The sequence below is a fragment of the Sarcophilus harrisii genome, chromosome 3 (genome assembly GCF_902635505.1).
Source record: "Sarcophilus harrisii chromosome 3, mSarHar1.11, whole genome shotgun sequence".
NCBI classification, from domain to species: domain Eukaryota; kingdom Metazoa; phylum Chordata; class Mammalia; order Dasyuromorphia; family Dasyuridae; genus Sarcophilus; species Sarcophilus harrisii.
The window spans coordinates 166,712,865-166,735,635 of record NC_045428.1 but is presented as its reverse complement, the minus strand read 5'-3'; the positions used below and the strand labels follow the sequence as shown (position 1 = coordinate 166,735,635).

General features: G+C 34.1%; 1 protein-coding gene and 1 pseudogene across 2 annotated transcripts in view; one reads left to right on the top strand and one right to left on the bottom strand.

The window, feature by feature from the left end:
- The window catches only part of TFDP1 (transcription factor Dp-1), a 132,575-nt gene that overhangs the window by 52,663 nt on the left and 57,141 nt on the right, over positions 1-22,771 (bottom strand). The gene's annotated exons all lie outside the window — the stretch shown is intronic.
- On the top strand, positions 911-1,890 carry LOC105750001 (annotated as a pseudogene).

Genomic DNA, 22,771 nt, shown 5'->3' with positions numbered 1-22,771 from the left:
TAAATTTTATTTTTTCAAACTGTTAAATATAATGGCAAATGTTAAACCGAGTGTTTCATTTTGTTACACTATCAAACAGGCTTCTCTCACATTAGGTCCTAATGACTAGAATAGTTCAATGCTCCTTTGGAAAGAAATCATTCCTGGAGAGGTTCGTGTTCATCAATGACTTGAACAAAAGTATAAATGCTATCCAAATCAAAAATTTTAATGACACATAACTAGAAAACTTAACTAACATGCTGAATGAAAATGTTAGGGTTCAAGCGACTAAAATGAAATTTGATAGGTTTAAATAAAAGCATTTCCCTTAAACTTAAAAAAAAAAAAAATCAAGTCCATAGGTCTAATATGGGAAAGGTTATAAGATAACTGTTCACCCAAAAAAGATTATAAAGATTTCAAAAGACTGAAAGCTAAATTTGAGCTAGAAGCATGACAGAAGAGTCAATAAGATTATTGCCATGCGACTGCACAGAGACAGGCATAAATTCCAAGGAAGTCAATAGTCCCACTGTATTTTGCTTAGGGTAAGCCCATATATAAAGTATTACTATCTGTTTCTTTATCACATTTCTAAAAGATATTGTTGGAGCAGCTAGATGGCCCCATGGATACAGCACTGGTCTGAAGTTCAAATCCAGCCTCAGGCACTTGACACTTACTGTGTGACAAGTCATTTAATCCAGTTTGTTTCACCCACTCCCCACCCTCAAACATAGTACTAAACTAAGAATATATAGAAAAGGATATTAACAAATGCTGCAAAATTTCAAGACCTTGCTATGTGAGGAAAGAACTGGGCCCTAGAGAAATAAAGCTTTAAGGAAAACCATCCCAAAGAAGAGGGATTAAACTTTTTCTGCTTCTCAGGCACATAAAATGTCAGGCATTAAACAAATGCTCGAGGATGACTATAGCAGGAAGAATGAGAAAGAATGAGTGTACAGGGAGACCATCTAATGGGCAAATGCTCCAGGACAGAGTGGGTTTCCCTAAATGGAAGAATTCGAGTAAAGGCTGAATATCTACTTGTTGATTATGTTGTGAGAGGAATTTTTCTTTGGGTCTTGATTGAAATGGATTCAAATAGTCTCTCAAGTTCTTTTTCAACTCTGATCTATGACCTCTTAAACTGAAATTTCTCTCTGCAATGACTTTGTATTTAACTACCATGTATTTATTTTGTCTTACATGTATCATACCCACACATACTTAATTCTAATCTGTAGGTATGTAAAAGTTCAAGTTATCTTCCCAAATTGAGATAGTTTCATTTTTTTCTTTATATTATATTCCCAGTGCCAAGAACACTTTCTTATGCTTTATAAATGTTTGCTGATTGACTTGAGAACAAAAACATAAACAATTTCAAATGAATATAAAGTACTAAATTTTTTTAAATTTTTTAAAAAAATGATTTTTTAGCTTTTTTACTGGTTATGCTATATTCAAAGAAGAGGGACACGATACATGTTTTCTAAACCCCTTCGAAAGCATGGTATTGTCCCTTTAGCTATGTATAAGGGGAATATACAAGAAAGGGAATATTGTAGAAATCAAGTATATGGGCATAGTTCATTCAGCAAGGTAAGCCTCACAAATGTTACCATGGCAAGACCGGGTCTATAATGTTACTTTAACAAACAAGTTAAGGGCAAGACTCTAGCTGAGAGAATTAATATGCATATTGAGCATATTAAACATTCTAAGAGTAGAAGTAGCTTCCTGAAAGAGGTAAAGAAAAATGATCAGAAGAAAAAGGAAGCCAAAGAAAAAGACATTTGGGATCAACTGAAACATCAGCTTGCTCCACTTGCTCAACTTGTGAGAACCAATGGTAAGCAGTCTGAGCTGTTGGAACCAATCCCCTATATATTCATTGTATAAATGACTACTTTAAAAATAAATAAATGCAAGATTATCAGATTAGGAGAAAAAATTAAATTTAAAATAAAAAGTTTTTTAGAAGTTCATTTTAAAAATAATAATTTTGACAAAAATCTATAAATACTATACATACTCATGCTGGTCTTCAGGCTTATTAAAATACTCGTATTTAATACATGTATTAAAAAATACATGACCACTAAAGCAAGATCTTCCACAGTATATTAATACTACACTATTTTCTTTTAAAACCTGCAAATGTCATGTCTAAATGTTTTATCTTTAAGAGAAAACATAAAAGCAAAGTCTGGTTTATATGTTTCATCATAAATCTACCTATCTTGTGATTATTTTGCTATTCTAACAAAGGAAAAACCTTAATAATTCTTACTGCATGGCTGGTATCCTAGATTCTACCCTGTACAACTATGTCATACAACGCTATTTGCAAATGTTTGTGTGAAGTACTGAAAAGCAAAATGAAAATTATTAAATCAAAAAAGTAATGTTCTCTGAAAGCATATTGGCACTGAATTAAGAATTTCATTTTATTCAAAGAGAACAAATCCTATTCTAAAATTTCCAAATCCAAACATTAGCAGTTCTATAAATATCACTCTCTACCCACCAAAAAGGCAATGAAAGGAAAGTAGTGGAAATTAGCTCGAGTGGTATATGTGCATGCCACATGCATAAAAAACCTTCAATACCAAAACTTCACTATTTTTTTTTTGGTCAAACTAAATTGATTATGAATGGAGGTGATGTTCTAATGTGTTCAAGAAGTATTCTCATTTCTTATGTCACTGTAACTGTGCCACCTACTGGTAATAGACCTTCCTTAAAGTTTCAAATCTTTGCTCAAAAATCTAGGACTCTAGATTAACCTAAAATAAAAATATAAATTAATGGTAATTAAGTATTATATGCATCTTCCTCCAACTACACTACAACAGAGTAGTAGCATGTTCCTCCCTCACTTTTACAAAGTCTTTTCAATAAAACAATGTAGGTAAAAAGCATTTTTTTACTTGTCTACTTGGCTTTCCTTTATTTGAATAACTACTACAACCTCATTATTAAGCATTTGGTGATACAATAATTTTATCCCCATGATTAAAAAAAATGCACAATGAAATCCATCCAGAGAACAGCCATTCATCTCTGAGTGGATGGGGCATATGGTGGGTGTCCAAGTTGTATTCATTGTTGCCTCTGTAAAAAAATAAAGTGCTTCTACTCTAAAAAATGGTTCCAGTAGAATGTAAATTCCTTGAGGGCAGGGCCTGCTTAGTTTTAGTCTTGACATGTCTAGCAGGTGGTACTAGAACTTAGCAAACTCTTGTTGAATTAAACTGAAAACTTCTGAAAGCTGATTAGTCTAGCTAGGGAAAAGCTTTCCCAACCAAAATGAAAAGCAGCTCCAGGGGCCAGAAAGCAAAGGGATGAAGCTTCGGGTCCAGAACCTTCTTCTGAAATGAACGTCCCACAAGGTAACACCCTATCCAGGGCAGGTCCAGGGGACACCTCGGCAACCTGCAGGGCTGGCAATGGGAGCCATCCATGACTCACCCTTGTGCCTACTCAGCTCCAGCCAGAATGATACGTCAAAACGGATCATGGTGACTGGCCTCAGGAGGCCGTTTTCTAAAGTTAGGAGAACACAACCTTCTTAGTTCAAACCTGGCTTGACTCTGGGAAAAGGAATCCAGACCTTCGGCTTTTATAATAGAAGCAGAGCCTAAGGGGAGGAGCTGCAGGGTCAGCACTAGGGCAAGCAGGGTCTGGGATCATGTGACCAGGCAGCTGCAGGGCGGGGCTTGGTACCACTGCTTCCTCCTCCCTGCTGCTCTGCTCCTTCCCTCTTGGGGTCCTCTCTTCTTCCTGATGGGTAATGGGATAGCCCCTGGCATTTCCACTCTTCCAGGATAGGTGTCATCTTGCAAAAGTCATGACTTTCTGAGTGCATTCCCATATAGAAAAAATAAAAACACCTTTTTTATTTAGTGAAGTTGAGCCTGCTAGAATTTTTAGCGCCTACTTTTTGCCAGGCACTCACCACTAGAGAAGAAGGAAGGCCAGTATGGCCAGGCTGCCAAGGTTGTGAAGGGCTTCAGGAGCTACCTGGAGGGGTCTGCTTTCTATCCTTATGGGTTGTCATGGACCCCTGTGGCAGGCAGTGAAGCCTGTGGACCCTTTTCTCAGATGAATGCTTTTAAAACTCTTAATTAAAGAAAATGCTACTTTTCAATTAAAGATGTAATGGTTTTCTAACAAATACAAAAACCCTTCAAGCGACCCAAAGGCTCCAAGTTAAGAATACCTGTCTGAAAAGAAAAAGGATATCATTAGAGTTTTAAAATCTCTACTTGAGGAAAATTACTTCCGCAGCTGTGTGCGAAGACTTGACCAGGGAGGCCAATTGAGGGACCATTGACACAATCCATTGAGACAACCCTCAAGATCTCATTAACAGTGATCTTAAAAAGTACCTACAATGTACTTTTTAAAGCTTTCCAGATCTAAATCTGTTAGGAATGCATTGGCACAGAAGGGAAAGAAAATAATAAAGGAAACTTCTAATAGATGGGAAACAAAAAAGGAAGCAATGCTGAAAACCCCCAAACTATTCTAGGTAGAACCAGAATGCAGATAGGATACAATAACATCTAATCAAACAATTAATACAAACTTTCATGGAAAGCAATGGTGCTTTAAAAATTCCGACAGTTTATGTCCTCTAGAAGTTTTTGCACTGTAAACAGTGATGTTGCATTTTTCAAAAAATACAAGAATACTAAATGATGTGTTGAATGGTATAAGATGGCAATATTTCAAGAAGGGAATGAATATTTGTTTTATTGATTTTTATAATAAATTTAATATTGAGCTTTAATATAACCAATTAAATCAATAATTTTAAATTTTAATTATTTTTAACATAAAATATGATTTTTCAGTCAGCGTCTCAGAGTTCCACACAGTATTATTCTTTATTCTTCACTTTTTAAAGAGATAATTTCTCTCTGTCCAATAGACAGGGAAAGCTTCCCCCAAAATGCTATCTGAGCCAGATTTTAGATGGGTTAGAATAAGTGGGCAGAAAAGGATATCAAAGATACTACAAGATAAAGTTTAAGAAAGTTATTGGTTTGTTTTTTTTCCTAGAATGGAAAATTCACAAAGAATAATGAGAAACAAAGCTAGAAAAATAGGTTAGTGCTAGATTACAGAAAAGACCTTGTATGCAAGGTTAAATATCATAACACCATATGTTATGAATGGGAAGAGGTGCTAGAGTAACAGTCCAATCTTCATTTTACATGAGGTCAAAGCAATACAGATAGCAAGTTGCAGAGCTAGGATTTGAACCTACATCCTCTTTTTCCAAATCTATTAATACTTCTTCTATACGTAAAGACTACTGCTAGTGGAACATAGGTAGTTTGCAGAAGAACAGAATGCCCTAAAAGTGATTAATTTTCTAATTAGGCAGCATCAGAAAAGAGGATTTAGTTTTCTGGACTATGTCTTAAGATATAAAAATAAACTAAGAATCTCTCTCTCTCTGTCTCTGACTCTCATATTCATTCATACACACACACACACACACACACACACACACACACACACACACACACACCTTTGCAAATCTTATTAAGAGCCCCTTAAAAATACAAATGAAAGCAGTGGGGGAAAATTGCAAAGTTTCAAATATTAAAGCAAATATAGCAAAGAGCAGCAGGCAGTCATAGAAAGAAAAGCAATGAAAGCAGGGAAAAATGGGGTCTAGAAAGTCAGAGGATGAAAAAATAAGTAAAGGGAAGAAATGGCGTTCACACCTGCTATGCTCAAAATAGGTATGTATAATTTTTAAAAGGTGAACAAGACATTTCAACATAAGGACATAAATAAATGTGACCTCATAGCAAAAGGCCAACCTCATGAAAGAAACTGGGGGGGTTAGGGAGGGAGAAGGAGGAGGGAAGGATACACAACAAGTAATGGGAATAGCAGGGTCATGTAGTATAGCAACAAGGCACACTAACTACTTTTAAAAGACCACAACCTCAAGAAGAATAGTAGAATTTATGGATTCTAATAGAAGTAAAAAGAAATGTGACATCATAATCAAAATATACCACAGACTACCTGGGATGATGGAGGAAATGGATAATAAACTAATGATGTAAATCTAAACCTTGTATTAAAGATATAATTGCACATTAAAATAAACTATTTTATGTTATGGTTTTTTGGTTGTTTTGGTTTTTGCTTTAGAGCACATTTTAAGCCAAGTTAAGCAATAAATGTTTTCAAAATGAGCAGTGATCACACTAAAGAGTATATTGTGTTTCCATGATAGTTGTCCAATTTTATATTTTTGCTTGCAGATGAAAAGAGATAATTAGTAGATAATAACAGATAATAAATGAAATGAGTATATATAAAACAGTATATGTTGAAAAGATAAGTTGATAAATTAAAAATGATAAAATGAGGTGAATTTTTTTTAATGAAATAAGTAATACAAAATCTATGATTTTATTATTCTCAACATTGAGTTAGCTTACATTAGTCAATATAGTGGCGATAGCTATCATTTAATTTGGGGAAAGGGAGCTAAACTCTTTTTTAGAGTTTCAAATATGAATGAGAATGCCAGAAAAAAATATTACTGAATATATGGTAGTTATAGCAAATACTAACATTAAGTTGTAACTTTCAAACTAAAACAGCAATTCTTTCCCTTGCCTAATAACTAATACTAATACTTAAATTTTACTAATGGTAACTGCTTTAGGTACACTAGAGCACAGTGGATAGAGTACTGAACTCAGAAAGACTCTTCTGAGTTCAAATCTTACGTCAGACACTGACATGTGTTTGACATAAAACACATGTGTCTATGAGACTCTAGGCAAGTCATTTATCCCTGGGTGCCTCAATTTCCTCATCTGCAAAATGAGCTAAAGAAGGAAATGGAAAACCACTTCAGTACTTTGCTAAGAAAACTCCAAATGAAGCTAAGAATAGGACGCAAAAGAAAAATGACAATATGATGAAACTACCTTAAGACTTGTTTATTAAAAATGTTTGAAGCAGCCTTTTTTATAATGGGAAAGAACAAGAAACTGAATGGATGCCCATCAGGTGGAGAATGGATGAATAAGTTATGATATATGAATGTTATAGACTATTATTGTTCTATAAGAAACCATGGATGCCCATCAGCTGGAGAATGGATGAATAAGTTATGGTATATGAATATTATAGACTATTATTGTACTATAAGAAACAATCAGCAGGATGATTTCAGAATGGCCTGGAGACGTACATGATCTGATGCCAAATGAGTAGATCCAAGAGAACAATGTACATAGCAACAAGATGATTATGTGATGATCAATTCTGAAGCCCTTTTCAACAATGAGGTGATTCAGGCCAGTTCCGATGGTCTTGTGATGAAGAGAGCCATTTACACTCACAAAGAGCACTATGGGGACTGATTATGGATCACAATATAGTATTTTCACTTTTTTATTGTTGTTTGCTTATATTTTTTTCTCTCTCATTTTCTTTCCTTTTTGATCTTTTTTTTCTTGTGCAGCATTATAGATATGGAAATGTGTATAGAAGAATTACACATGTTCAACATATATTGGATCACTTGTCATCTAGGGGAGGAGATGGTGGGAGGGAGAAAAAATTTTGGAACACAAGGTTTTGCAAGAGTGAATGTTGAAAACTACATGTTTGGAAAATAAAAAAAAAAAGCTTTACAATAGAAAAGGAAATTAAAGGTTATGAGATTGGGGGAAAAAACAAAAAACAAATAAGACTTGTTTGTTTTTAACTCCTTTCTCCTTAAAAATGGAATCTTAAGGAAAATGATTATTCTATTTCTCACCTGTTTTTATAAACTAGGCAAGCAGGGATGCCAGGTTTAAAATAACAAATTTATTTTACTTTTACACCAAAAACACATTATTTTATCATAGTTTAAGTCTTACAAAGCACTTTACTTATGTTACCTAGCTTTAGTGTTAGAACAACACTTGGTATACAGGTTAATATAATTCATATTGTTGTTGTTCAGTAATTGTATCAGATTCTTCATGATCAAATTAGGGGTTTTCTTGGCAAAGATTCCAGCCTGTTTTGCCATTTCCTTTTCCAGCTTATTTTACAGATGAGTAACTGAGGTAAACAGGTTTAAGTGACTTGCCCAAGGTCACCCATTAGAGTCTGAGCCTAGATTTGTACCAGGAAGATGAGTCTTCCTGACTCCAGATCCTGAGCTCTATCCAATGCATCACCTAAGGGATTTGTGCAAGGTCACATAGATAACTATCGAAAAGTTTTATTTGAATCTAGGTCTTGCGGTTTCAAAGTCCAGCACTCCCCACCCCTGGGCCTCTGATATAGATCTTGACTGTTATTCAGTATGTTAGCTATCTCTCCCAGCTTTGGGTCCTTTGTATACTTATATAATAAGCATGTTATCCATTTCTTTATCCAAGAGACTAATAAAAGTGTGCAATAACACAGGAACCAGAGACACTTTATTGCAGATCTAAGCCGATGTTGAATCCACAACCTCTTAGGTCTTAGAAGCAATTCTAAATCCACCAGCTTTATTATCATCTAACTCAAGTAAGTTCCTTTCCCAGAAGAATATCATAAAAGTGAACTTAATTTTTCTCCCGGTGTTAAAATTAGCATTGCAAGTGTTTTGCTAAAATCTAGGTAAATCTTTACTTGGGTTTTTAACACTGTTGAAAAAAGAAAAAGTCAGGGCAGCTAAGTGGCACAATGGATAGAGTACCAGTTCCAAAGTCAGGAGGACCGGAGTTCAAATTTGGTCTCAAGACACTTAACACTTCCTAGCTGTGTGACCCTGGGAAAATCACTTAATCCCAACTGCTCGGGGAGGGGGGAAGAGGGAGAAGAGGGGAATCAGCTATCCTGGCCAAACCAATCCAACCCAATAAAAACAATATTAAACACCAATATGCATAATAATGTGCTTAAGATAGTACAGTAAAAAGTAGTCCTAGTCTTCAGAAAACTTTGTCAATTTCCCCCTTAGTTTTTATATAACTACTTCATCTTATGAATTTACCCTGTGAAGTTCTTTTAATTAAACTTATCTGAATTAATGTTACCATGCCCCTCCCCCTTAATCCTATTAGGAGAAAAAAAAGCTTTGTGAAAGAAGGGCCTGTTACTTACTTTAAATTTTATCTGAGATCATCATATGCACATACCAAACACTAAGATAGAAAATGAAGGAAAGAAAAAATCAGTGACTGATGTCTGATAAAAAAGAACTGAGAATGGCCTTAGACCAGACTTTTCTTTCCATCTGCAATTCTAACTTGTTTCAACTCCAGGGAACAAGATGCTCATCATCTCTAATCCCATTGCCACAATACTAATGCAAACCTGGGAGGCTCCTTCCTTCAGCTTTTTCTCCCGATTAGAGGGCTGGAGGATGGAGTACCAAGTCCCTCTCAAAGCCTTCCTCCTATAGAAATTCCAGTCTACTCAGCAGCTAAAGCTCTGCCAGGTTTCAACTCCAACATATACCCACCTTGGTGTAATCTCCTCCTACTTTCTAGCTTCTTTTTTTTTTGAGTGTTGTCTTCTCCAATTAAACAATAAGACTCTTGAGGGCAGGATCGTTCTTTATCTTATTTATATCAGCAACATTTAACACAGCAGGTAGGGATTGAGTGGGAATCAGATCAAACAAAATAGAATTAAGGGCACTGAACGTTTCAAGGAGGCAAACATAGGGTTTCTGATTAGAATTATAACAGAAGTGTAAAAGGTGGAAATTGAGAAGATGTTCTGATGCAAAGAACCAGAACAACATTGTACACAGTAACAGCAACACTATAAGACAAATCAACTGTGAATGAATTCGCTATTCTCAGCAACAGTGATCTAAGGCAAAGGATTCATGAAAAATGCTATCCCCCTTCCAGACAAAGAACTGAAGTCTGAATGCAGATTGAAACAGATTTTTTTTAAACTTTGTTTTTCTTGTTTGGTTTTTTTTTTTTAAACAACATAACTAATATGGAAATATACTGTGATGGTACTACATGTATATAACCTATCAAATTGCTTGCTTTCTTCAAGAAGAGAAGGAATGGAGAGAATTTGGAACTCAAATTAAAAAAAAGAAAAATGAATGTTAAATATTTTTATATGTAATCAGAAAAAAATATGAAAGAAAAAAGTTCTTTGGGACATGAAAGATTATTTTACTTTGGTAGACAACTATTAGGTGGGCTCTAAAGTGGATTTTTTCAGAGAGGGAGAGAATGAATTGGACTTGATGCCTAAAGTACCTTCTGACTCCAATAATATGGTCTCAGCTTTAGCAAGTATGTAAGAATATTCCGATAATCAATCAACGAATATCAATCAACGAATTTTTAAAATATCTAACATATGTTGTCTAAGGGAGCTAAGGACACAAGACAAACCTATTTACGATTCTGACAATGTAAATTCAAAAGCAGATATGCAAGATTTTAAAAAAGGAAACAAAGTAAACATATGCACATACGACAATGAGGTAAAAATGACTGTAACCTAAATATTTAAAAAAAATCACACCATTTAATTGTTTTTTTTTTTTTTTTAAATTTTCAAAACAATCATATCACGTACATTTCAGTTATGAGTAGGGGACAAATTATTAAACAAAAGATAAGTGCAATCACAAGAGAAAAATATCAATTAGAGGTCATTTAAAAGCTTTTTGAATCAACAAAAATCAATGAAATTAGGAAAATAGCTAATGGGGACAGGAGGCAGGGAATCTTTGCCTCAAATGGTTCTGATAAGGTCTTATTTCCAAAATACATAAGAAACTAATACAAATACTAACACCAACAAACAAGAAATCAAAAGATATGAACAAACATAAAATACTGCTCCAAATAACTAATAAGAGAAAATTCCCATAATATAAATAATATAATATAATAATAAATTATTACAATGAGAACTGATTATAACTGAAAAGAATATGTAGAAAAGGAGACTGGTCAGACAATGAAGGAGTCAATCAATATACTTAAAATAATGGGTTTAAAATAATATAGGACAGTAATAATCAGACTATATGATCAATTGTGATGGACTTGGCTCTTTTCAACAATGTGATGATTTCAAGAAAATTCCAATAGATTTGTGATAGAAAGAGCCATCTACATCCAGAAAGAGAACTAAGCAGACTAAATGCAGATCATAGTATTTTCATGTTGTTTTTCTTTCTTATGGTTTTTTCCTCTTGGATCTCATTTTCGTGCACAGCATGATGAATATGGAAATTTGTTTAGAAAAACTGCACATATTTAAGTATATCAGATTGTTTGCTGAGAGGGATTGAAGAGGGAAAAGGGAAAAAGAAGAAAATTTTGGAACACAAGGTTTTGCAGAGGAATCTTGAAAACTATCTTTGCATGTATTTAGAAAAATAAAATACTATTGCAAATAAAATAAAATAAAATTTTAAAAAGTGTAAGTATCATATTGTGACTTTACTCATTATTTAAGGAATGCCCAGGTGTCTACAAATGCAACCCAGTTTTATAAAGTTGTCTACCTACCTCACTGAGAGATTAATAACTAACTTGACCCAAAGTCAAACACCTATTATGAATTAGAGGCAAGACTTGAACTCAAGTTCTTCTGATTTCAGGACCAACTCTCTATATTTACTGGGCCATGACAGGCTAAGAACTGACTAAAACATCCAAAGCATTTTAAATGTTAATATTAAATAAGAGAACAAAAATAGAAATGACCCAGATGTACCGAAATATTTCTAGCAGCATTTATGGTACTACATAAAGCTGAAAATAAAGTAAATGATCATCAATTAAGGTAAACAGTGATCCATGAATAGAGCAGAACAATTACACAGTTGAGAAATGATGACTATGAAAAATACAGTGAGGCCTGAGTGTTATGGACTTTCCTTCTGAGATTTGCCATGTATGCCATGTCAGCTGGTAGGGTGGACCCAGGAGATAAAAAGGGGCTTGGTCTCTGCTTCAGGAGATTGTGTCTTACAGGTGTTTCCTTGAGATGGCAAGGGGTGTGTCCTCTTGCTAGAGCTTTAGGAGGAAGCTCTAACTCCAGGTTATCTCCCCTCTGCAGATCTACCTATGCAGTGCTAAGTGGGCTAGGCACAGAGGAATCCCACAGAGTAAATATAAATAACTAGCTTTGAGTTCATAGGCGAAGGATGCAGAGAGATTCAGGGATGCAGAGAGTTGCACAGATAGCAAATTGCACTTGCTCTTGCTTCCTGCTAACCCCTGATGAGATTACCAATAAGAAAAGACTGTTTGGCACCTTAACATTGGCTTGTCTTCATGAGTATCCGAGGAAGATTGGTATGTACGACTCTGGCAATCAGTAGCTTCAGTAGGAGGTTACACCTGAGATTATATATCTATATCTATTTATATATGTGACACACATACAAACACACACATTTGATTTAGAAGGGGAAAGCAGAGATAGAGAAAAAGTGAGAGTGGGGGAAAAGAGAGTGGGAAACGTAAACAGAAGAGGCAATAAAAATGCAAACTGAACATTGTGATAAAAATCATCATCAAATCTGGTCCAGGAAAATGAGAATCCAATGCCCCCTTCCTTCATAGTCCCCCAACTCTGCAAAAGAAGCCAGAATAGCATACACTGTCACACTTGATTGATGTGTAGGCTGGTTTCTTTTTTTCCTCTTTCTTTTTTTAATTCCTTTTTATGAGGTGTGACTCCCACGGTGGGAAAAAGTGACAGACTGGGAAAGGAAGGCAATATAATATCAATAAAAAAAGTTTTTAAGAAATGTATAAAATGAAAGTTGGTCTTCCTGCTGAAAGAGAAAGCAGTAAGACCAGAATAAAACATTGGTAGTCTCTAGTTTCTCAAGGACAATGAGATGAAGAACAGATCTGTGGGCAAGGGTGGTCACTGCCTTTATATCCCCACAAAAGACAAAAAAGGGAGATTCTATTTACACTAGGACCTTTATAGCAATCTCTTAGTTTGGAAAGATTCTCCTTTTCTTTACTAAGGAATGACTAACCAAGATGCTGCAAAAGAATATTATCTCATTGTTAAGGAACGATAAGTAACTTTAAAAAAAAGAAGAAGAAGAAGAAGAAGAAAGAAAGAAACAATAAGAATTCAAAGCAGCAAAGAATTACTTGCTATTTTGCACCTGGTAGAACAGAAGTTTCTTAAGAACAGAGAACATTTTTGTTTTGTTCACCTATCACCTGAACTTAGAATGATGCCTGAAAATTAGTAGGTGACCACTAACATCTAGCTGAACTGATGAATATAGAAAATTGAGTCAGAAAATTATAAAGGCAAAAGTACATTCATGGTCAAAACCCTTGGTAATGAATTATCCTAGAGAATAAATGAAAAAGAAGAATTGTCATCACTATTATCTTAGCATTTATACAGTGCTTTAATTTTTCCATAGCCATTTCTTTCAATACTGAGACTTACTTGTTCTCCACAATAATACTGTGAAGATGTCATTTTTACTTTCATTTTCATGATGGGGAAAACTGAGGCACAGAAAAGTTAAGTGACTTATCCTGTGTCAAAAACAATTACCCACACAAAGGGATGTCAAGAGCAGTAGAAGTCAGACTAAAGAGAGGGAATAAAGAAATGTGGAGTAAAGTGAAGAAAAAAACAGCTTTTTAAAAGTGGCTCAGAAAGGTGATAACTACTAAGGAGGATAGGGTCCAGTAAAGATTTTTCAAGGATGGTGTTGACAATGCTATTTTTAGCTATCCAAGAAAAAATCAGTAGATTGAGAAAAATTAAAAGATTAAGCTAGGGGACAAGTAGGGAACAAGAATAATCCACTAATATGAGAGAAAAAGCAGGAGGGTATGAAAACTAGGCTGCATGAATCAGAATTTCCCTTGGAAAGAATAGCTCTCTTTTTTTGATTTTCCCTTTTCAGTGTCAATCTAACAAAATCAACAAATCTAAACATATCAGTATACAAAGAAGAACAGAAGCTTCATCCTCAATCCTTTCTTGACACCAAGGCAACTTCAACATATATGTTGCTATTCAGTAAAATATTCAAACTTCCCATTTCTTCTATCTACCCTATTACCACAACTTACTCTTCCCCTCCAATCTCAACTACATGCAAAAATGACCCACCCTGGATCTTGACAGCCCCCACATATTGAAGAACTCTGACATTTCATCACCTAATGACCTTCTAAGCACTCCATGTTGTAATACTTTGTTCAGTCATTTCAGTTATGCCCCATTCTTTGGGATCCCATTTGGGATTTTCTTGGCAAAGGTAATAGAGTAATTTTCCATTTCCTTCACTAACTCACTGTACAGATGAGGAAACCAAAACAAACAGGACTAAGACACTGGTCCAAAGTCAGAGAGCTATTAAGTGTCTGAAAGGCATATTTGAACTCAGGTCTTGCTGACTCCGAGTCCAGAACTCTGCCCCAAGTTAGCCAGATTCCCAACTTCAGTATCTTTTCAATCCTTACTTTCCTACAAATCAAACACACAATTGTTTAACATGTTTATCTTCCAACTTCTCTTAGGCTGCATAACTAGACTCTTAATTGGATCACTTACCTTGAGCCTTTTCCAATTCCTCTATGAAGCTGCCAATGTCATTCTCCTAAACATTGTCAAACTTGACCCCCTTCTCAGTAAACTCCAATGGTTCCCTGTTAGTCCCAGGATCAATGGTGAACTCCTCTGCTTTGGCTTTTAAAGCTCTTCAATTTGCCCTTTTACTATTTTCTTGGTTCAACTGCATTAATATACCCAATATTCACCCTTATAATCTCATATTATCCTGTTTGGAATTAAACACAAATCTTCATCTTCCTATCTCTACTTCTCTACACTGACTGTCCCCCATTGCCTAGAAAGTTGCCCTCCTTACCTCCACCTCTCCGAATCCCTGGCTTCCTCCAGAATACTCTGCATAAGAACTGTCCTAATAAATGCAGATTAACATATTCCTTCCATAGCTAACCCAATTTTCATAAGGTAAATGTGGAGTAGATTGAAGTAGATTCTAGTTAGAATATAACTTCCTTCAGACCAAAGATGATTTTACTTTTGCTTTAATGCTTGCTCTTGAATGAGTGCTGATTATAGAAGAAAAATGTTAGCTTTTGTTATATATAGCTTTAAATAGTAGTGTATGGGTGCCACAAAGTTAAAGCTTAAATCTGTGCCGTCTTTTGGGACATAGCATACACATGCACACCACATGTATATGTATGCAATAAGGTAGTAACAAAACAACTCATTTTTCTCCTATTCTTTTATTTAGTTCTGTTCATTGATTAATACTTTTTTTCTCACAATACAGAAAAATAATGAACTAAAGATTCAGTAAGATGTGCATTCTCTGACATGGTCAATGTGTTATTAGACCGTTTATTTGTTTAAGGGCCACATATTGAAACAAAGACTATCGAGGGTTATAAAAGAGTAAGCCCCATCTAGTGGCCTTGATGATTTGAAAATAGTTGTTTGGAAGCTCTTCACATGATTTTTTTTTCCTGTGGGGCAAATATGGACATAGAAGAAATAATTAATGAGCACTTATTAGCTAATATGATTTTTATTTTAAAAGCCTGGAAAAATTCCCACTAAAAAAAGAAATTACAGTTTAAAATCTTGAATGAAAATGCTAGAATACTAAAATAATATCAAATACAGATTTTAAAATAATCTTCATGCTGCCCAAGAAGGATTTATAAGAAAATTAAGGGAAACAATACAAATAAGAAAAAAAATAACATGACTCATCTCAACAGATATAGACCTAGACTTCAATAAAATGTCTCACTCCAGTTAAAGAAAAAAACAAAAGAAAGTAACTCCTTGTCAGAGCCTTTCCCTAAAACAATGGGTCAGGTTCATACCATGGAGATTTTCTTAATATTATAACTCTGGAAACTTCCTCCTCACCATCATAGTAAGACTTGAAACTGGAAGGTGTCGGGGAACACCAAGTCAATCCAATTTTTTTTAGATAAAAAAAATGAAACCCATGAAATTTAAGCAGCTTGCCCATGGTTAGACTGTACAAAAGTAAGGATGGTAGTTCCAGATGGAGTCAGGAAAATTCATCTAAAAAATTCAAATCTAGCCTCAGATACTTACTATGTGTGAAATCCTGGGCAAGTCATTTAACCCTGTTTGCCTTATTTTCCTAACTTGTGAAACGAGTTGGTGAAGAAAATGGCAAACTACTCCAGTATCTTTGCCAAGAAAATCTCAAAAAGGGTCACAAAATATTGGACATGACTAGAAACAATTGAACACACTGTTGGTGGAATTGTGAAGTGATACAACCATTCTGGAGAGCAATTTGAAACTATACCCAAAGGGCTATAAAATTGTGCATACACTTTGATCCAGCAATATTATTATTATGTCTATTTTCCAGAGATACCACATGTACAAAAATGTTTATAACAGCTCTTTCTGTGATGGCAAAGAATTAGAAATTGAGGGAATCACCATCAAGTGAGGAATGGTTGAATAAATCATGGTATGTGACTATAATGGAATACTATAATGTGCTATCAGAAATAATGAGCAGGCAGATTTCTGAAAAACCTGGAAAGACTTAACAGAAACTGCTACTGAATAAGGTGAGCAGAACATTGTACCAAATAACAAAAACATTTAATGATCAACTGTGATAGAATTAAAGATTTCTCAACAACACAATTATCCAAAGACAATTCCAAAAGACTCACATGATGGAAAATTCTATTCACATTCAAAGAAAGAACTATGATGTCTGAATGCAGATCAAAGCATACTATTTTCACTTTTTTGTTGTTTTGGTTTTTTTAGTTTTTTCTTTCTCATGGTTTTCCCCTTTTTTTCTGATTCTTCTTTTATAACATGACTAATGTGGAAATATGATTAATATAATTGTACGTGTATTATCTCTATCAAATTGTTTGCTGTCCTGGGGAGGAGGAAGAGGAAGCAGGAAGGAAAAAAACTGGAACTCAAAATCTTTTAAAAGTGAATGTTGAAAACTATTCTTGACATGTTACTGGAAAAAATTAAGATACTACTAAGTGTGTGGGGGGGGGAAGGGAAAAGTAAACTCAACAAGAAGAGCTAAAGGCAAAAAGTTGAACCAGGTCCTCTGACTGTGAAGTCAAAGCACTTCTTCAATTGTACTAGGTTGCTTATTAAAAGCTTAAGTAAAAATTAATATTTAATTTTTTAAATTTTTAAAAATTTTTTAAATTTAACTTTAAAAAAAATATTTAAAAGAAAAAAAATTACCCTTTCATGTTATTCTTCAGTAGTCACTGTCTGTAATGTAATTCATTACATGTAATTACATGTAATTCAGTAGTCATTAATGACTATTGAAGAATAATATGAAGGAAGTTTCTGTTTTTTCCCCGATAGAAACAACAATGAAAGAAGCTCACCAAGGGTATTGATCCATCTCAACTGTAATCAGAGAACAACTTGTACAGAAAACAGAAAAGTTGGTACACATGTGCCCACACCATTGGGCTCAATAGTTCCAATGGATTCAGAAATAAAGAGATAGGCCTGTTCTACACCTACCTCTTCCATGTAGATACCATGGTTCAGAAAAGATACAGACCTCAAGATCATGTCATATGCAAACAAATTAAATGAGGTGTTTCACTTAAAGAAGAATAGGGGTGGATGAGTATGATAGATATTTTCAAATATCTGAAGATTGTCATCTGGAAGACAGATTAGATTTATTCTATTTAGCCCCACAGGACCAAACTAGGAACAATAGGTGGAAGTCCCAAAGAGACAAATTTAGGCTTGATGTAAGGAACAACTTCCTATAACAATAAAAACTATACAAAAGTGCAATGAGTATTTTGAGGACATAAACCTCAGTAAAGGTATTCAAGCCAAAAGGGGAACAATCCTAGTATAAAAGATTGTCTAAGCTCTGCAGCTAGATATTTTTTGCAAATGTACAACAACAAAAAATATTAACTATCAATTAATCAACTGTTCAACTCTTAGCAAGTCATTCTAGGCTTCATTTCCTTATGTGCAAAATGAGTTGGATTTGATGTTCTCTAAGGTTCCCTCCAATTCTAAACCCCATGAACCCATAGTGATAACTACAAAATTACAATGACAAAAATAACGAAAGGATTAAATAATCTGAAAGAAACTCATTGTTCACATATGGGAATTCAAACATATACAAAACCAATAAGAATTGCAAATAGTCTTTAAGTTCACTTACAAATGTCAATAAAAATTTCTTTATGATATGGATAAAATAAAAGTGTCTTATTGCCTGTCTTTTGCTAAGAAAAATAAGCAGGCAAAACTATCAACAGTTCCCTTCTTTTTTTCTTTAAACTAAAATTGGGAGTCTGAAGGCCTGAGATTCAAATACCAGATGAGTAGCTGCTGTTTAACCTCAAAGAAGATACTTCATCTCTCTAGGACTTGATTTCCTCTTTTGTAAAATGAAGAAGCTGCACTAGATAATCTCTAAAATTGCTTCCATCTGGAAATCCTGTGATACTCATTAATAGAGACAGATTAACTCTTCACATAAGGTACGTCTTACCCTCTTAGACTTTAAAACAATAAAGAAGTTATAATCAAAATTATACAGAACTGAGTGAAACCAGAAAAACAAACTACAAGAAAATAGAGATAAGAAGCATATGTGTGTATTGATGATACACATATACATGCAAGTGGTAATTCTTTGATTAATGTAGCAAGTAAAAACTAGGAAAATACTTATTTAAATGTCACCAGGAAATCAAGAGAGCAACATATGGATTAAAAATAGATCAGTTCCAAACACATACCACAGTAAGTTCCAGCCAGATTAGGGAATTAAATATTTTTTTTTAAATGTCTGTAATAAAGATAAAAGAAAATGGAATAATACATTTATTTCCATTGTAGCCATTAAACAAATGAAAAGATTGATAAATGAGTTCAATTATACACATATACACACATACACATTCTCTCTGTCTCTTGCTCTCAATGTACTAGAATATTTGTATTAATTCTTTATAAATTTCAGATGGCTTGAAAAAAACACAACAACAACAAAAATCTTAGAATCTGTTTTTGGGAAATTCTGGTTTCTTTGGTTTTTTCCCCTGGAGTAAAACTCTGTGTGTGTGTGTGTGTGTGTGTGTGTAGTGATACATATATGTATATGTGTCACTAATAAGAAAAACACAAGCAAAAGTGTTTGGGGTCCCATTTACATCAATTAAACTGTCATACATATACAAACACATACCTACACACACGCGCACACGCACACACACACACATTCACATACAAATCCATACACATACACACAATTCAAACAACAAACATTTATTAAGTGCCAACTGTGTGCAGGGGACTATGCTGAAAGATAAATTCTGGAAATTAATAAGGCACTGTCTGCCTTCAGGACAGCAGCTAGATGGCACAGCAGGCCAGGGCCTAGAGTCAGAAAGACTTCCTGAGTTTTAATCTGGCTTCAAATACTTACTAGCTGTGTGACCCTGGGCAAGTCACTTAACCCTGTTTGCCTCAATTTCCTCATCGGTAAAATGAGCTGGAGAAAGAAACAGAAAACCATTCCAGTATCTCTGCCAACAAAATCCTGAATGGGGTCACAAGACTCAGAAATAAATAAAACAACAATCTTGCCATCAGGAAGCTTACAGTCAAGAAATAGAATAAGTCACTTAAACAAATAGACATAGCATGATAATAACTGACATTTATATAGGGCTTACTTTGTGCCGGGTAAAACCCTTTTGGAATTATCTCACAACCCTGAGAGGTAGGTGCCATTATGACCCCCATTTTACAGATGAGGAAACTGAAGCACACAGGATTAAGTGACTTGTCCAGGGTCACACAACTATTAAGTGTCTGAGAGTGGATTTGATCCCCAGCCTTCCTGACTCTAAGCCCAGCCCTTTGTGTACTATTAGACTAAAAAAAGATATATAAAAGGGAAGGGATTTGGTAGGTCAATGTTAGGAAAAGCACTTGGGGGAGGGGATATGAGGAATGAAAAATGGGGTGATGCAAAGACATGAAGTTTTGAAGACTCAGCATAATCAAGGGGCAGACTAACCGAATTTATAGGCCTAATAGGAAAGAAGTCTCAGAGATGATAGAATTCAAAACTGGCAGTTACAGAGAAGGAGGCATACTCATACACTGCCCTTGAAACTGCAAAACAGTGGAATATTTTTGGCTTCTATCAAGCCTCGAGTCATAAAAACAATAGCTAATGATACAATAACACCAAGAAATCTATTTTAAAGTAAATATCTAACTTTAATATATAAGATAAAAATGGAGAGAAATATGCTAAACTTCTTTTTCTACCTTTTCTTTTTTCATTCTTTCATCACTGACAAAAAAAAAAAAAGAGAGAGCGAGAGGAGCGATACATTTGGAAATGAAGGAATTTTATAAAAATAAAACTTTAAAATTAAAAAAAGATGGTCCATTTCTGAATTAGACCAGACTCCTCTAGAATTCCACAGGACTTTACAGTAGACAGACAGTTAATTTTCCTTCACAAGTGACTGCAATGTCACTTCAGAATCAGAGTTAAGAGCACCACTGGGTCCTTAGCAAAATAAAAAAATAGTGTTCATTTCAAGAATTTCACATAAAATAATATAATAAATGCTGAAAATAAATTACACCTTGAAAACTGTCCAACCCCATTCCAATTCAAGTTTTCTTCTCCTAACTCTTCAATAAAGTATCTTTTCAAATTACCAGTTCATCTGTTGTTTTTTTTTTTTTTTTAACTTTCTATTTTTCCTCCTTTTTTGGTCAGTGTCTTCTTTTTGCAACCTGACTAAAATAGAAATATGTTTCACATCACTTCACATGTATAATATCAAATTGCTTGCCTTCTCAAGGAGGGGGGGAATGGTGGAAAGAAAGAGAATTTAGAACTCAAAATTTAAAAAAATGTTAAAACTTTTTTTTCCCACATACACCTGGAAAATATTTAATAAAAGTAGATATATACTGAAAGAAAAAAGAAAAATGACCAGTTTATTATCATTATTGTTAATGAAAGGCAAGGGCAAAATTGGATGATATTCTGGGCCCTGTGTCAGAAAAACCTGGGTTCAAGTCAAGCCTCAGATACTACCTTGTCTTGGGTTGAGGCACCCTATAAACTCAAAACATGAGGCAGCTCTCTTAAGATTTAGTTACTAAATTACAGCTGGATTATTTCCTGTAATAGTAAAGGGAGTTCCCATACTATGACACCTATCTAATACTATAAATTTGACAAGTACTTTCACATACTTATCCCATTTGGTCTTTATGACAATCTCATGATATAATAGCTAGGACAAGAATTTTTCAGATTATCTGGAACTCAGATGTTACAAGATTAACCCAGTGTAAAAGCAAAAGTAAATAAACTGGGGGATCTAATATATGGTTTCTGCTTTCACAAATTATCATATAGTCACCTCACCATGCTATATCTTAGGTTCATTAAAAATTTTAAAGAATTTTTGGTAGAGAAAATGCTTATGAAAATCTTTCAAATATAAAAATATTTCTTTAAAATAAACATGCCACATTATTGGCATTTAGCAACAGATGAAATATGTAGTACGGAATTCTACTACAGTCAGGAAAAAAAAAATCACAAAATTAACAATGCACACGTATGCTAGGAAAGAAAATACAAATATTTCTAGATAAATACCAAAAAAAAAAAAAAAAAAAACCACTAATCTTTTCTCTTTTTTTATATCTTTTTGGAAATTATATGACAGTTTTCTAGGGAACACAAAGTTAACTAAAAAATAACTAAAATAGTAAATTTACTGAATATAAAATAAACTCACATCAATTCTGTATATTACGTTGGGAGGAAAAAAATAGAGAATTCTAATAAAAATATAATTTATAAAATGTTTGGGAGTCCACCTACCAAACACTAGAACTTAAGAGGAATACAACTACAAATCATTCGTTACAAAAATAAGGCATAACTAAAATAACTAGAAAAGGAAAATTGTATAAGCAATTAATGATTGCCCATTATGGGCCAGATAGTAGGCTAAGTGTTTTACAAATATTATCGCATTCTAATCTAACAACAACCACACAAGGTAGGTGCTATTATCATCCTTATTTTTTAGTTGAGAAAACCAAGGCAGGTTAAGGGACAATTTCAGAATCATAGCTAGTAAGTATGTCAGGCTAAATTTGAACTCGGGCCTTTCTGATTCCAGGCCAACATTCCACCCAAAGCATCACTTTGCTGCCTCTGGAGAAATATTAATTGCTTAAAGATGAAATGTGCCAATACATAAAAATGACATTATTTTTAATCTAAATTATTTTATCTATTTAATTCAGAACTGTCAAATTAATGAAGATTTATATTAAAAGAGCTAAAAAAAATTTAATGAAATTATCTAGAGAAACAAAAGACTCCTAAAGCCACTTCACCTTCATATTTAGCTACTAATAGAACTGGATCTCAAAACTGCAAAGCAGGATCATCAAAACCACATTGTAGTGATTAAGAAACAGAGAGATAAATGAGTGGAAGAGATTAGGTATAAAAATATAGAAGTGAGGGAACAAAGTAGCATAGTATCTGATAAATCCACAAACCTCAACTACCAGAAAAGAAATTTATAACAAAAAATCCTGGGAAAACTGGGAAATCTGGCATAAATTAGGTTAAGAATATACCCCATCATACCCACATAATATATTTTAAATTTAAAAAAAAAAAATCTTACAT